Here is a 17,555-nt window from a genome sequence, read left to right on the forward strand (position 1 = left end):
AATATAAAAATGATATCAAAATAATCACTTGCAAAATTTAAATAATCAAAATATATAAATATATAGGATGCAGGTGAAAATATTTGAGACGAGTCTAAATAGATATCCAGCAAAAGTGGAAACAAAGACACAGTTAAGGTAATAAGAATTGCAGTATTGTCCAATATAGAGTGCCTTTTATTTCTAAGGTCTCCTGGAATAAGTTAAATTGCTGTATAAACGTTAGAGAGATAAAGTGGATAGTGTAATGGAGGTAAAGAGGTCAAAGGTTTCACCATCACCTCTGCTGTCTGTATCATAATAAGGAATTATACTTACTGCACCTGATATTCCCTAGCGGTCTCCCATCTAGGTACTAATCAGGCTTGTCACTGCTTAGCTTCCAAGATCAGATGAGATCGGGCATGACCAGTGAAGGTTAAAGCTTTAACCTAAAATACTAGCAGCTTTTTCAAGTCCACACACAGTGAACCAGCCATCTGCTGGTGAAACGGTCGTCTGTGGACAGTGGGTCTGAACTGTGCACAGTTCAACCCACACACATCTTCTGGTATCGTATATCCCCATTTGGGCTTCTTATTATTTACTTTATTTGCTGCTAAGATATGATTGGGACCAAGACCATAGGGTCACTATACATTTGTCTAAAAAATTATTTTTTGAAATAGAGACTGTCCTATTCTCTGCTTATTATTCCTGGCATATGAATATACTGTTATATGTTTAAATAATATTGAACTTATTTTCTCTGGAAAATAATATAGCACTATCTGACTTCATTGCAAACTCCACTACTTGACTCTTTTGAGCACTTTTCACATGTGTTAAATGTTATTGTCAATTACCTGCTCCGCATAAGAATCAGGATTGATATACTGCATCTCACAACATTATGTAAAAAAATCCTCATCTTCTGATTTCAATAGGCCTAGGTAGCTCACCTCTCTCATCCACTGTCCTCTATAATCTGTTATAAGACAGTGGACAGCAGAAGGTGGAGCCCCTACCCTATCCTTCTTATGTCAATCTGATTTCAGTACTCTCTCATTCAGTTGCCAGTCATTCATTCTCTGCTATGCCCAAGTAACAGAGAACCTGTGCAAACTTACAGGACAGCAGACGTACTCTATTTCTAGGTATAAGTCATCAACCACACTCTCTCATTTGTTCTAATTGGAGCAATTACTGCCACATTTCACTGGTCACGTCTGATCTCATCTGATCTTGGAAGCTAAGCAGTGACAACCCTGATTAGTACCTAGATGGGAGACCTCTAGGGAATATCAGGTGCAGTAAGTAAAATTCCTTATTATGATACAGACAGCAGAGGTGATGGTGAAACCTTTGACCTCTTTACCTCCATTACACTATCCACTTTATCTCTCTAATGTTTATACAGCAATTTAACTTATACCAGGAGACCCTCGAAATAAAAGGAACTCTATATTGGACAATACTGCAATTCTTATTACTTTAACTGTGCCTTTGTTTCCACTTTTGCTGGATATCTATTAGGCTCCAGTCTCAAATATTTTCACCTCAGGTGCATCCTATATATTTTGATTATTTGAATTTTGCAAGTGATTATTTTGATCTAATTTTTCTATTTCACACCGTTGGATGTGAAGATGCCATATATAACTGTGTTTTATATATGTTGTGTGGTTTTCAGTGTATTAAATATTTTAGATAATATATAATTAAAAGTTAAATTTGAATATTTCTAATACTTCAAGCGTGCCCCAACACAGAGTCTTTCTTTACCTCTCCCTCTATACTAGCATTATAACTGTGTCGACTTTACAACTTCAAATACAATGGCAAATCCTCATGTTTGAAGTTGTAAAGCTGACACTATTATAAGGCTGTTTATTGCATTATTTACATGTTACCAGGCCAGGTTCAACCTTACAATATACCCATTGTGGGTGTCAACAGTTTAACTGTCAAACTGCTCTCTACCTACTATACTGTGCACATGATGTCTATGTCCATGATGTGGAATTTACCATCAGGGTCAATGAGTTTGTAAAAAAATTGGGTACGGTAATTTCCTACTTGAGACAACTCTCATCCCCAAGATTTCAAACAAAAGTTGACCCACCTTAAAAGTTAACCCATTGTAATACATCCAATGCATTTCTCTACAAAAAATCTCATCAAGACGCATTTTTTGTGTGGCATCATGCCCCTCTGTGGCATGAGACAGAGTGTTAGGAGAAGTTTTAGATGTCATGGTCAACCCAACTCCATGGGGTGAACAAACACAAGTGCAGATATGTTGACAAGTGTGTCTAGCCTACCATCCCAACCTTTAGAAGAAAGGGTATAGAAGAGGGACCACATGGGGCTCCCACAACCTCCTGTACATAGCGTACTGGCCGAGAGCATCAACAAACCCTGTACTGCATGGTGTTGTTTGTGGACTGCAGCATATTGCATGACATAAATGCTCTTATATATGTAACCATAGCTTAACTTCAATTACTATCTCATATTTGGGAGATGGGTCTTCTCTGGACTAAAGCTGTAAGTGGCAACTGTTCGTGGGAACTGCTGCGCTTTGACCAATCAGCGTGCCCCTACTTATTCCCATGGTGGATGTCTGCAAGTGATTTATTGGCAGTGGGGTCCCAAAATCATGCATCATCTCTGAGGGTGTGTATATGAAATGGATCATAATTATTGGATTAAGTGATACACCTTTTACACCAAAGTCTCGGGTCTGACCCTGGACTTGGAACACGGCCCAGGTCAAAAGCTTGGTGTAAAACGGATATATGAGTAATAAATGGTTAAACATGGCATGTGTGGGGAGTATTTAATAAAAAATATTTTTATCTGGAAAAATTGTAGGAACCCTCTTTGTTCCCCTGATTTACCAATATCAGCCTAGGCACAAGCGCTGAAGTTGGTTATGCTTAGAAGGGGAAACCCTACGCTTTAAAAAAAAAAATTGTAATTTTAAACATATGTAGCACAATGATATAGCTGCATTAGCTAGCTCGCTGCCCTCTGTATAGTCTACTGTTTTGCAAGGTATTCTGATGTTATTCTGGCGAGGTTAGAACTTGCATAGTATTACATCGAATAATTAATATGTTTAACATTAGAAATATCTAGAGGGTGTGTTGTGTGGTGGCGAAACCAGCTGGGGCAAGATTTAGGCGCATTTGCATGTACACACATTTTGTTACATATTGCAACTTCAATCTTACTAGAAACTTATCAAAATCGCACCACTTTAATAAAATGTCACCCTATACCATTTACCCTATAGTCTTGAATGTGGGAAATTGATTTTATACAAACCTTGATCTATGGTTGATGGGGAAAACAACTTTCAAGCACAGCACCTACGCCAAAGCATTTCAACCCTCTTTGGGTCTTTTCATGACTCACTCTTAGAGGGTCAAAACTACGGCCCCCAAATAATTCACAACAGTCTTTCTCAGTCAATGCTTGGTTTATCACCAATAGAAAGAGCAGTCTAGAAATGTCCACACTTTTCCACAAGGAAAGAGGAATCGGATGGAGACTATGAAACCAATGTCCATAAAACTGCCAGATCTGGAACACATTACTTCCCTGGAACAGATCCGGAACCTGGACCAGTTTGGGAATTATGAAATTATTATTTTGATTTGTCCTTTTTTGATTCCACTAGAATATGGCAATTAATACTTCATGGAATATCCCTGTTTTAGACTGGCTAACCAAACCATTGTTGCAGCATGACAGCCTTCAATGTTACAGTAAGAAAATGATCATGTTTCCAATCACAGGAAACGCAGGTGACATCATCGGCTGGCCCCAAAAATAGCCATGACACGTCTGCATTTCCTGCTGCCCTCCCCCCCAATACCACGTCGTTACCCCTCGGATGCCTGTCAATCATAATGCGATAATGGGATTTTTAGGACACTGCGCACGTACCACAGCCGCAGTGCGTGTGTGTGACCTATCATTATGTGATTGCATCCAGGAAGGATGCAATAGCATAATGATTGGCCACGTGCACGACCAATCTTCAGTCTTAAAGATAATTCCCCATCTTACAAGTAACCAGTGGAGGGAGTAGAGAATGGGTGTTATGTGGCTAGAACCGAGCTGGTTGGTTAACAGCCTGACAGCTGTATTTTGTACTAGTTGTAAGTAGAGATGAGCGCCGGAAATTTTTCGGGTTTTGTGTTTTGGTTTTGGGTTCGGTTCCGCGGCCGTGTTTTGGGTTCGACCGCGTTTTGGCAAAACCTAACCGAATGTTTTTTGTCGGATTCGGGTGTGTTTTGGATTCGGGTGTTTTTTTCCAAAAAACCTAAAAAACAGCTTAAATCATAGAATTTGGGGGTCATTTTGATCCCAAAGTATTATTAACCTCAAAAACCATCATTTCCACTCATTTTCAGTCTATTCTGAATACCTCACACCTCACAATATTATTTTTAGTCCTAAAATTTGCACCGAGGTCGCTGGATGACTAAGCTCAGCGACCCTAGTGGCCGACACAAACACCTGGCCCATCTAGGAGTGGCACTGCAGTGTCACGCAGGATGTCCCTTCCAAAAAACCCTCCCCAAACAGCACATGACGCAAAGAAAAAAAGAGGCGCAATGAGGTAGCTGTGTGAGTAAGATAAGCGACCCTAGTGGCCGACACAAACACCGGGCCCATCTAGGAGTGGCACTGCAGTGTCACGCAGGATGTCCCTTCCAAAAAACCCTCCCCAAACAGCACATGACGCAAAGAAAAAAAGAGGCGCAATGAGGTAGCTGTGTGAGTAAGATAAGCGACCCTAGTGGCCGACACAAACACCGGGCCCATCTAGGAGTGGCACTGCAGTGTCACGCAGGATGGCCCTTCCAAAAAACCCTCCCCAAACAGCACATGACGCAAAGAAAAAAAGAGGCGCAATGAGGTAGCTGTGTGAGTAAGATAAGCGACCCTAGTGGCCGACACAAACACCGGGCCCATCTAGGAGTGTCACTGCAGTGTCACGCAGGATGGCCCTTCCAAAAAACCCTCCCCAAACAGCACATGACGCAAAGAAAAAAAGAGGCGCAATGAGGTAGCTGTGTGAGTAAGATAAGCGACCCTAGTGGCCGACACAAACACCGGGCCCATCTAGGAGTGTCACTGCAGTGTCACGCAGGATGTCCCTTCCAAAAAACCCTCCCCAAACAGCACATGACGCAAAGAAAAAAAGAGGCGCAATGAGGTAGCTGTGTGAGTAAGATAAGCGACCCTAGTGGCCGACACAAACACCGGGCCCATCTAGGAGTGTCACTGCAGTGTCACGCAGGATGTCCCTTCCAAAAAACCCTCCCCAAACAGCACATGACGCAAAGAAAAAAAGAGGCGCAATGAGGTAGCTGTGTGAGTAAGATAAGCGACCCTAGTGGCCGACACAAACACCGGGCCCATCTAGGAGTGGCACTGCAGTGTCACGCAGGATGGCCCTTCCAAAAAACCCTCCCCAAACAGCACATGACGCAAAGAAAAATTAAAGAAAAAAGAGGTGCAAGATGGAATTGTCCTTGGGCCCTCCCACCCACCCTTATGTTGTATAAACAGGACATGCACACTTTAACCAACCCATCATTTCAGTGACAGGGTCTGCCACACGACTGTGACTGATATGACGGGTTGGTTTGGACCCCCACCAAAAAAGAAGCAATTAATCTCTCCTTGCACAAACTGGCTCTACAGAGGCAAGATGTCCACCTCATCATCATCCTCCGATATATCACCGTGTACATCCCGCTCCTCACAGATTATCAATTCGTCCCCACTGGAATCCACCATCTCAGCTCCCTGTGTACTTTGTGGAGGCAATTGCTGCTGGTCAATGTCTACGCGGAGGAATTGATTATAATTCATTTTAATGAACATCATCTTCTCCACATTTTCTGGATGTAACCTCGTACGCCGATTGCTGACAAGGTGAGCGGCGGCACTAAACACTCTTTCGGAGTACACACTTGTGGGAGGGCAACTTAGGTAGAATAAAGCCAGTTTGTGCAAGGGCCTCCAAATTACCTCTTTTTCCTGCCAGTATAAGTACGGACTGTGTGACGTGCCTACTTGGATGCGGTCACTCATATAATCCTCCACCATTCTTTCAATGTTGAGAGAATCATATGCAGTGACAGTAGACGACATGTCCGTAATCGTTGTCAGGTCCTTCAGTCCGGACCAGATGTCAGCATCAGCAGTCGCTCCAGACTGCCCTGCATCACCGCCAGCGGGTGGGCTCGGAATTCTGAGCCTTTTCCTCGCACCCCCAGTTGCGGGAGAATGTGAAGGAGGAGATGTTGACAGGTCGCGTTCCGCTTGACTTGACAATTTTCTCACCAGCAGGTCTTTCAACCCCAGCAGACTTGTGTCTGCCGGAAAGAGAGATCCAAGGTAGGTTTTAAATCTAGGATCGAGCACGGTGGCCAAAATGTAGTGCTCTGATTTCAACAGATTGACCACCCGTGAATCCTTGTTAAGCGAATTAAGGGCTCCATCCACAAGTCCCACATGCCTAGCGGAATCGCTCCGTGTTAGCTCCTCCTTCAATGTCTCCAGCTTCTTCTGCAAAAGCCTGATGAGGGGAATGACCTGACTCAGGCTGGCAGTGTCTGAACTGACTTCACGTGTGGCAAGTTCAAAGGGCATCAGAACCTTGCACAACGTTGAAATCATTCTCCACTGCGCTTGAGACAGGTGCATTCCACCTCCTATATCGTGCTCAATTGTATAGGCTTGAATGGCCTTTTGCTGCTCCTCCAACCTCTGAAGCATATAGAGGGTTGAATTCCACCTCGTTACCACTTCTTGCTTCAGATGATGGCAGGGCAGGTTCAGTAGTTTTTGGTGGTGCTCCAGTCTTCTGTACGTGGTGCCTGTACGCCGAAAGTGTCCCGCAATTCTTCTGGCCACCGACAGCATCTCTTGCACGCCCCTCTCGTTTTTTAAATAATTCTGCACCACCAAATTCAAGGTATGTGCAAAACATGGGACGTGCTGGAATTTGCCCATATTTAATGCACACACAATATTGCTGGCGTTGTCCGATGCCACAAATCCACAGGAGAGTCCAATTGGGGTAAGCCATTCCGCGATGATCTTCCTCAGTTGCCGTAAGAGGTTTTTAGCTGTGTGCGTATTCTGGAAAGCGGTGATACAAAGCGTAGCCTGCCTAGGAAAGAGTTGGCGTTTGCGAGATGCTGCTACTGGTGCCGCCGCTGCTGTTCTTGCGGCGGGAGTCCATACATCTACCCAGTGGGCTGTCACAGTCATATAGTCCTGACCCTGCCCTGCTCCACTTGTCCACATGTCCGTGGTTAAGTGGACATTGGGTACAGCTGCATTTTTTAGGACACTGGTGACTCTTTTTCTGAGGTCTGTGTACATTTTCGGTATCGCCTGCCTAGAGAAATGGAACCTAGATGGTATTTGGTACCGGGGACACAGTACCTCCAACAAGTCTCTAGTTGGCTCTGCAGTAATGATGGATACCGGAACCACGTTTCTCACCACCCAGGATGCCAAGGCCTCAGTTATCCGCTTTGCAGTAGGATGACTGCTGTGATATTTCATCTTCCTCGCAAAGGACTGTTGAACAGTCAATTGCTTACTGGAAGTAGTACAAGTGGGCTTACGACTTCCCCTCTGGGATGACCATCGACTCCCAGCAGCAACAACAGCAGCGCCAGCAGCAGTAGGCGTTACACGCAAGGATGCATCGGAGGAATCCCAGGCAGGAGAGAACTCGTCAGAATTGCCAGTGACATGGCCTGCAGGACTATTGGCATTCCTGGGGAAGGAGGAAATTGACACTGAGGGAGTTGGTGGGGTAGTTTGCGTGAGCTTGGTTACAAGAGGAAGGGATTTACTGGTCAGTGGACTGCTTCCGCTGTCGCCCAAAGTTTTTGAACTTGTCACTGACTTATTATGAATGCGCTGCAGGTGACGTATAAGGGAGGATGTTCCGAGGTGGTTAACGTCCTTACCCCTACTTATTACAGCTTGACAAAGGCAACACACGGCTTGACACCTGTTGTCCGCATTTCTGTTGAAATACTTCCACACCGAAGAGCTGATTTTTTTGGTATTTTCACCAGGCATGTCAGTGGCCATATTCCTCCCACGGACAACAGGTGTCTCCCCGGGTGCCTGACTTAAACAAACCACCTCACCATCAGAATCCTCCTGGTCAATTTCCTCCCCAGCGCCAGCAACACCCATATCCTCCTCATCCTGGTGTACTTCAACACTGACATCTTCAATCTGACTATCAGGAACTGGACTGCGGGTGCTCCTTCCAGCACTTGCAGGGGGCGTGCAAATGGTGGAAGGCGCATGCTCTTCACGTCCAGTGTTGGGAAGGTCAGGCATCGCAACCGACACAATTGGACTCTCCTTGTGGATTTGGGATTTCGAAGAACGCACAGTTCTTTGCGGTGCTTTTGCCAGCTTGAGTCTTTTCAGTTTTCTAGCGAGAGGCTGAGTGCTTCCATCCTCATGTGAAGCTGAACCACTAGCCATGAACATAGGCCAGGGCCTCAGCCGTTCCTTGCCACTCCGTGTGGTAAATGGCATATTGGCAAGTTTACGCTTCTCCTCCGACAATTTTATTTTAGGTTTTGGAGTCCTTTTTTTACTGATATTTGGTGTTTTGGATTTGACATGCTCTGTACTATGACATTGGGCATCGGCCTTGGCAGACGACGTTGCTGGCATTTCATCGTCTCGGCCATGACTAGTGGCAGCAGCTTCAGCACGAGGTGGAAGTGGATCTTGATCTTTCCCTAATTTTGGAACCTCAACATTTTTGTTCTCCATATTTTAATAGGCACAACTAAAAGGCACCTCAGGTAAACAATGGAGATGGATGGATACTAGTATACAATTATGGATGGACTGCCGAGTGCCGACACAGAGGTAGCTACAGCCGTGAACTACCGTACTGTGTCTGCTGCTAATATAGACTGGTTGATAATGAGATGTAGTATGTATAAAGAAGAAAGAAAAAAAAACCACGGGTAGGTGGTATACAATTATGGATGGACTGCCGAGTGCCGACACAGAGGTAGCTACAGCCGTGGACTACCGTACTGTACTGTGTCTGCTGCTAATATAGACAGGATGATAATGAGATGTAGTATGTATAAAGAAGAAAGAAAAAAAAAACCACGGGTAGGTGGTATACAATTATGGATGGACTGCCGAGTGCCGACACAGAGGTAGCTACAGCCGTGGACTACCGTACTGTACTGTGTCTGCTGCTAATATAGACTGGATGATAATGAGATGTAGTATGTATAAAGAAGAAAGAAAAAAAAACCACGGGTAGGTGGTATACAATTATGGATGGACTGCCGAGTGCCGACACAGAGGTAGCTACAGCCGTGGACTACCGTACTGTACTGTGTCTGCTGCTAATATAGACTGGATGATAATGAGATGTAGTATGTATAAAGAAGAAAGAAAAAAAAAACCACGGGTAGGTGGTATACAATTATGGATGGACTGCCGAGTGCCGACACAGAGGTAGCTACAGCCGTGGACTACCGTACTGTACTGTGTCTGCTGCTAATATAGACTGGTTGATAATGAGATGTAGTATGTATAAAGAAGAAAGAAAAAAAAAACCACGGGTAGGTGGTATACAATTATGGATGGACTGCCGAGTGCCGACACAGAGATAGCTACAGCCGTGGACTACCGTACTGTACTGTGTCTGCTGCTAATATAGACTGGATGATAATGAGATGTAGTATGTATAAAGAAGAAAGAAAAAAAAACCACGGGTAGGTGGTATACAATTATGGATGGACTGCCGAGTGCCGACACAGAGGTAGCTACAGCCGTGGACTACCGTACTGTACTGTGTCTGCTGCTAATATAGACTGGATGATAATGAGATGTAGTATGTATAAAGAAGAAAGAAAAAAAAAACCACGGGTAGGTGGTATACAATTATGGATGGACTGCCGAGTGCCGACACAGAGGTAGCTACAGCCGTGGACTACCGTACTGTACTGTGTCTGCTGCTAATATAGACTGGATGATAATGAGATGTAGTATGTATAAAGAAGAAAGAAAAAAAAAACCACGGGTAGGTGGTATACAATTATGGATGGACTGCCGAGTGCCGACACAGAGGTAGCTACAGCCGTGAACTACCGTACTGTGTCTGCTGCTAGTATAGACTGGATGATAAATAATGATATAAAAAATATATATATATCACTACTGCAGCCGGACAGGTATATATTATATAATGAGGGACCTGCTGGACACTGTCTGTCAGCAGAATGAGTTTTTTAATTTTTATAGAATAAAAAAACACCACACAAGTCACACGACGAGTGTACTTTTTCAGGCAGACAATCACAATATACTATACTTGTGGTCAGTGTGGTCAGGTCACTGGTCACAGTGGTCAGTGGTCAGTCACACTGGCAGTGGCACTCTGGCAGCAAAAGTGTGCACTGTTTAATATGTACTCCTGGCTCCTGCTATAACCTATAACTGCTCCCCAGTCTCCCCCACAATTAAGCTGTGTGAGCACAGTCAGATATTATACATAGATGATGCAGCACACTGGGCTGAGCACAGATATGGTATGTGAGTGTGACTGAGTCACTGTGTATCGTTTTTTTCAGGCAGAGAACAAGAACAGAACGGATTATTAAATAATAATAAATTATAAAACTGCACTGGTGGGTCTGGTCACTGGTTATCAGTCACTAGTATAACTCCTCCTAAGCTCCAGTAAGTAAATGAAGTGTCTCACTCTCACTCTCCTATCTATTTTAATTTCTAAACGGAGAGGACGCCAGCCACGTCCTCTCCCTATCAATCTCAATGCACGTGTGAAAATGGCCGCGACGCGCGGCTCCTTATATAGAATCCGAGTCTCGCGATAGAATCCGAGCCTCGCGAGAATCCGACAGCGTGATGATGACGTTCGGGCGCGCTCGGGTTAACCGAGCAAGGCGGGAAGATCCGAGTCGCTCGGACCCGTGTAAAAAAACATGAAGTTCGGGCGGGTTCGGATTCAGAGAAACCGAACCCGCTCATCTCTAGTTGTAAGTGGTGCAGTTCTTTTGCTGGGAGTCGGAGACCAAGGTAGAGGGCATTGTCGTAGTTTAATCAAAATGATACAAATAGATGTATGACGTTTGGCAGATCTTCAGAGGGAATTAAGTTTTTGATTATGGCTATGTTCCTCAGATGAAAGAATGAAGATTTGATTGTGGCTGATAACTGATGTTTAAGTGTCAAGCCACCATCCTATGATGCAGTCCATGTTAAGGGGTCCTATCATAATGATGTCTGTATTATCAGGATTCAGTCACAACCAACTGGCACTCATCCACTCCTGGATCTCAGCTAGAAAGCCATTTAGGGTTGTTATTGGGTTCTCAGTGCCTCGAGCAAAGTACAGGTACAGTTGTATATCATCTGCATAGCAGTGGTCGACCAGGCCATGGCGCCTGATTATTTCATCAAGTAGTAGCATGTATATTGCAAAAAACATGGAGGATAGTATAGAATATTGTGGGACACCACATGGGAATTGCACTGATGACGATGAGTATACTCCAGACAAAACTCTCGGTGACCGATTTTAACCAGTTTAGGACTGTGCCATCCAGTCCACAGAAATTTTTTAGGCACACAAACCAGGGCATTTTCAGTGCTACTGTATGTCTTCTCCTGAATCCTGATTGGAATGGATCAAATATCATGGGTTGTCAGGCTGGTTTCCAGTTGATTTGCAACTACTTTCTCAATACTCTTTCCTGGAAAAGGAAGATTTAATATTGGCCTGTAGTTTGTCATGCATGTGGGATCTATTGTAGGTTTTTTAAGAAGGTTTTTTTAAGCTTCTTTTAGGGGTTCAGAAATAATGCCTGTCTAAAGGAGCATTAAACTATTTTTGCAAAGACAGGACCAATTATATCTATACCAGGGACGTGCAGTCAGGGGAGGCAGGGGAGGCAGTGCCTCCCCTGTCATTTATGATTAAAATAATACAGAGAAGATACTTATGACACAGATTCTGTATCATAAGTATCTGCTATTGACTTTATATTAGTTAAATCATATTTAGCATGTAAAAAAAAAGTTTACAATGTGTTTGGAGGGACATCTGAGGGTGCCTCCGGCTGTCAATAAGGAAGGGCCGGAAACGGGGGGCGGGGCCAAACGTCGGGCAGTAAAAGCCCATTGAGAAAAGGCCAATAAGCGGCACCGCTAGAAATGCCTCTGTGACAGGGGTGTGCTTTCAACCCATATGAAAGCACGCCCCTGTCACTATGGCTGGTGTGATTGGGCAGTGGCTGGCTGACTGACATGCGTATTAGACACCCCGCCACCCTCCCCTCTTCACTCCTCGAGCTTATACCTGCAGCGGGTAATAATGCACACCCCCAGCTGGACTGGAGTTTACAGCTGCGGTGTGCGCATCCAGTGCCGGCCATACATATAATCAGACTATGCGGCGGAGGGCGCCGCACATAGAGGGCGCTCCGGCCACGTACAGCGATTTTCACTGACTTCACTGAGTCTATCATGGACAGACAGTGACAGCCAGTGCTGTGCTGTTGCTGCGGGGGCGCCTGTCCTCCCCCCTCCCTCCCATATAGTGCCCCATGATTGTGCATATGTAATGAGCGGCGGAGCGTCATGCCGCTCATTACATATGCACAAACTGGGCTGGGGCAGGATGCTGCTGTAACATGGAGCTGGCCCAGCCCGCTGCCCGCCTTACCGCTCAGCCTCTGTCGCTCATGGGGACGGTATGAGTTCTCTGATTTTCATAATTCAGCAGCAGCCAGTAAATTTTGTATTATTAATCTCTGTTGCTTGGCTCAGGTTACACACAGCCAGTAATCACACTGTATACAGTCACAGACAGTCATTTTTATTTAGCCAGCCAGTGGTGACATCATGTTAAAAATTAATATTAGTCAATGTGGTGCCCTCCTTTTGGTATTAGAAGCCAGCCAGCAGCAAGTACATCATGTTAAAATTAATATTAGTCAATATGGTGCACTCCTGGAACTGGAGGGCACCATATTGAATAATATAAATTTTAACATGATGTACTTGCTGCTGGCTGGCTTATTATACCAAAAGGAGGGCACCACATTGACTAATATTAATTTTACCATGATGTCTCTGCTGGCTGTCTTATTAACCATGTCTACCCCTCATGTTTACTAATTTAGATAAGCTCAGCCCAGTGTTTTATAGCCGTCCCAGTGCGCTTTAAGCTTTTTTGTGTGTGGGTATTGGGGAAGGGGGGAAGCGCCAAAATCTATATTCACTTACCAAAAAATGTAGGCTTGGGTCGGCCCTGGGCACATCGTATGCCGGGAGAGCAGGACTGCAGCGGAGGACCTGCCGGCAGAACCCGCTCAGCAAGGGTATGCATTGCAGGGCGGCGCCGGCCAGGAGAGGCGATCTCCCCGCTCTGTTAGCCTGCTGCTGGGTCCACCATTACTGCCGCTGCGCTTGTCAAACTGACATGCAGCGGCGTGGGCAATGTGAACAGCAGCCCCTGCTCGTTACTCATAGCATGGCTGGCTGGCTGTGTCCCCGGTGTCTGACCTGCTGGCTGGATTTCAGCGCCAGGGCCTGCCATGCTGTACTTAGCTAGCAAGCTGCCGCTGCAGGATTTCTGAAGGCGGAGCCCCAAGCAGCATTAAAGAAGACTGGAATGGGTGAGGAGACTTTACAGTTCGTCGACTGCGGAGGCTCCATAGTATGATGTTGTAACTGCCATGGACTGGACTCTGCTGGAGCTTAGGCTGCATGTGAGAGAGGATGTGTTGTGCAGAGTGGGCTCACATAAGCAGCTCACAGCCCCGAGAGAGTGAGCTAAAGTACTAGGACTTCAGGCTGAAGGTGCACTCCAGATAGCAGCAGCCAGAAGATAATGTAGTGTAACCTTAATCTCCCCCCCCCCACAGCCTAACCCCACCTCCCATGAAGGCCTAACACAAAGACCCCCTGCAGCCTAACCCTCCCTTTCTGCAACCTGACTCTTACCTCGCCCTCCCGCAGCCTGACCCTAACCTCGCCCTCCCGCAGCCTGACCCTAACCCCGCCCTCCCGCAGCCTGACCCTAACCTCCAGCAGCCTGACCCTAACCGCCCGCAGCCTAACCCTCCCCTCAGCCTAACCCTAACCTCCCGCAGCCTAACCCTAACCCTCCCCTCCCACAGCTTAATCCTAGCCCTCCCCTCCCACAGCCTAATCCTAACCTCCCCTTCCGCAGTTTAACCCTAATCCTCCCCTCCCGCAGCCTAATCCTAACTCTCCCTCCCCGTAGCCTAACCCTAATCCTAACCTTCCCTCCCCGCAGCCTAACCCTCCCTTCCCGCAGCCGAACACTCCCCCTCCCCTGCACACTCCCCCTCCCCTGCAGCCTAACCCTAACCCTTCCCCCCCAACAGCCTAACCGTCCTCGGCATACTTGTGTTCAGGATTCCGGGGCCGGCATTCTGACAGGTGTCAGAATTCCGGCGTAGGTCTCCTGATGGCCGGCATCCGTACATTGGGATGCCAACTACATCCCGCTGTATGATGATTACAGATTATTTCTGTTGAAGTGTTGGTAGGGGCAGCGGCAATAACGGGGATTGAGTCGGCGGTGGTAGGAGTCATCGTTGGTACTCAAAGGAAATTTTGACTGCAGTGCCTCACCAGCCACCGACCTCACCGCACGCCACTGATCTATACAACCTATTAGAAGCTTGACTGAGGCAGGGTCCAGATAACAGGTAGTGGGACACAAAATTTGGGCAATTTCAGCAATGTCCTTTATATCCATTATGTCTAAGGTGGTCCATGAAGACAGGTGGCTTACATTGGCAGGCTTGGTAGTTTGGCGCACCTTTCATATCACTGTGGAGATTCCAGCTTGGATAGTGATGCAGGGAGAGACTGTGGATGACTGGGAGAGGATGACTGGAAAGAGGTAATGGGGAGAGATAATGGGAGACAGAGAGGCATTATCTCTGGCAACTGCAGGAGAAAGAAAACTAGATTTTCCAAACACACCTATGTCTATATGTCTGCCATATAATTCCAGGGGTGCCCTGTCTGAACCCGCCAGCGGCGGATTGGCATGCCGGGACGTCGGATCGGATTCCGTTTGGCCGGTCCGACGTCCCTTCATTGACTGCCCGCCACCCACATGCAGGCCGACACCAGCCGCCGCCAGCCGCGATCGCTGTAGTGCTCACGGAAAGCTTCTGCGCATGCACTTTGAAAATGGCTGCCGTCTGAGCTTCTGCACAAGCGCAGTAGCCCCTCCTCCCCATGATGCTCACTGGTAATATGACGTCCGTCACACGTCTTGCGCTGCCCTGTCCATTAATGGGCTCGCCTTCCCTCCACCGCATCACGTGTTCCGCGGTGCCTCCCAGTCCCTACACAGCACACTTGCAGACAGACTGCAGTGCACAAACAGGGCTCGTGGCTGCTGCAGGCTGCAGCTAGGGGAAAACGCGGGAGCCGGCGGCAACCAGCAATTCTGACTGTGTCCCACCAGTTGTGTGACATTCAGTCAGTAAGTACTGGTGGTAGTGGACTGGTACATAAATAATTATATAGTGGCATGCTACATCATATGATATATATATATATATATATATGTATGTATATATACATATATATATATGTATATATATATATATATATACACACACATGTATATATATATATATATATATTTTATATATATATATGTATATAAATATTTTTATATATATATTATATATAATATATGTAAATTAAAAAAAAAATATTTATATCTATCTATATCTATCTATCTATCTATCTATCTATCTATCTATCTATCTATCTATCTATATATATATATATATATATATAAGCGGCAGGGGTCCGGCACAGCCACTTAAATACTATAGTTACCACACTGGGTGCCTTCACAGGGAGATAGTCAGCAAGAACAGCAGGTGCTGCACTCCAATGATTTGAACACACGTTATTCAAGGATTACAACGTTTCAATGCCCTTTATTATGTGGCATTTTCGTCAGGTATATATATATACACACACACACATGTATATATATATTTTTTTTATATATATATGTATATAAATATATTTTTATATATATATATATATATATATATATATATGTATATATATATGTATATATATATATATTATAACCCAGTATGGATGATGTAGAAACACCATCATACAGCACGGCACTGCAGTTTGAGTATAAATAGATTTAATGCTGCCAGTAGTAGCATTAAATCTATTTAAATTCAAACTGCAGTGCCGTGCTGTATGATCAGAGGCAGATTGGACATAGGATCTACAGGGAAGATTCCCGGTGGGCCGACGCACCCACGGGGCCTGTTTTGTTTGAGGACATGTGGTCCCATTTATAGACATAATGAATAAGATGCCAAATAATTTGCATATATGAAAATTACTTTGCCACTTAGCCTGTGATTGCAGATGATCTAGTGTATGCTCTGTCTGCCTGCTTGGCTGACATATAAGATTGAGTGAATAGTGATTAGGATACAGTTGGTAAGCAAGAAAATATATCTTTCTAAAGAATTATATAGTTTCCTAAATTCTGAAGGTATATCATATAATGTGCTCATAATGGGGGTGATTCCGAGTTGTTCGCTCGCTACTGTAGCTGCTTTTAGCAGCATTGCACGCGCTAAGCCGCCGCCCTCTGGGAGTGTATCTTAGCTTAGCAGAATTGCGAATAGAAATTTCTTAGCAGTTTCTGAGTAGCTCGAGACTTACTCACAGATTGCGATCAGATCAGGCCGTTTCGTTCCTGGTTTGACGTCACACACACGCCCAGCCACTACCCTGTTTCTCCAGACACTCCCGCGTTTTTCCCTGACACGCCTGCGTTTTTCCGCACACTCCCAGAAAATGGCCAGTTTCCGCCCAGAAACACCCACTTCCTGTCAATCACACTCCGATCACTGCAACGATGAAAATTCTTCGTTCGGGTGTGAGTAAATCAACTAAGTTTTGTGCTAAAATACTTAGCGAATGCTCACTGCGTACCATGCGCATGCGCATTTTTGCCTTAATCGCTCCGTTGCGAAAATTGTCAACGAGCGAACAACTCTGAATGACCCCCAATATGTAATTTTATTTATGTTTAACTTCCACCTGATGCTGGACATCCCCACTATCTGGAAAGTCTTGGGGGGAGGGTGCTGCTGCCATGGCCCATGGCTAGACCTTACACCTCTGGTGCTGCCCAAGTGGGGCCACTAGTACAAATTTTTCCAGGGCCGCTTTTTGTTCCCAATCCGCCCCTGTGTATGATGGTGTTTCTACATCATCCTTACTGAGTTATTATGCAATTTTGAGCAAGGGCACACAGACCGCTATGGTGACATTAGGGAGTGCCGAAACAAATTGAACACTATGGGGTATATTCAATTAGTGCTGAGTTTTCCAACAGTTGGAAAATCGGCACTAATTTGACGTGGGTGTATTTAATATCGGACGTTTTCGATCGTTTCTTTTAATCC

At 45.3% G+C, this 17,555-nt stretch overlaps 1 pseudogene; it reads left to right on the forward strand.

The window, feature by feature from the left end:
* Nucleotides 1-1,180: 1,180 nt before the first annotated feature.
* On the forward strand, nt 1,181-1,299 carry LOC134940455 (5S ribosomal RNA; annotated as a pseudogene).
* The last annotated feature ends 16,256 nt before the right edge of the window (nt 1,300-17,555 follow it).

The sequence above is a fragment of the Pseudophryne corroboree genome, chromosome 1 (genome assembly GCF_028390025.1).
Source record: "Pseudophryne corroboree isolate aPseCor3 chromosome 1, aPseCor3.hap2, whole genome shotgun sequence".
Classification (NCBI taxonomy): domain Eukaryota; kingdom Metazoa; phylum Chordata; class Amphibia; order Anura; family Myobatrachidae; genus Pseudophryne; species Pseudophryne corroboree.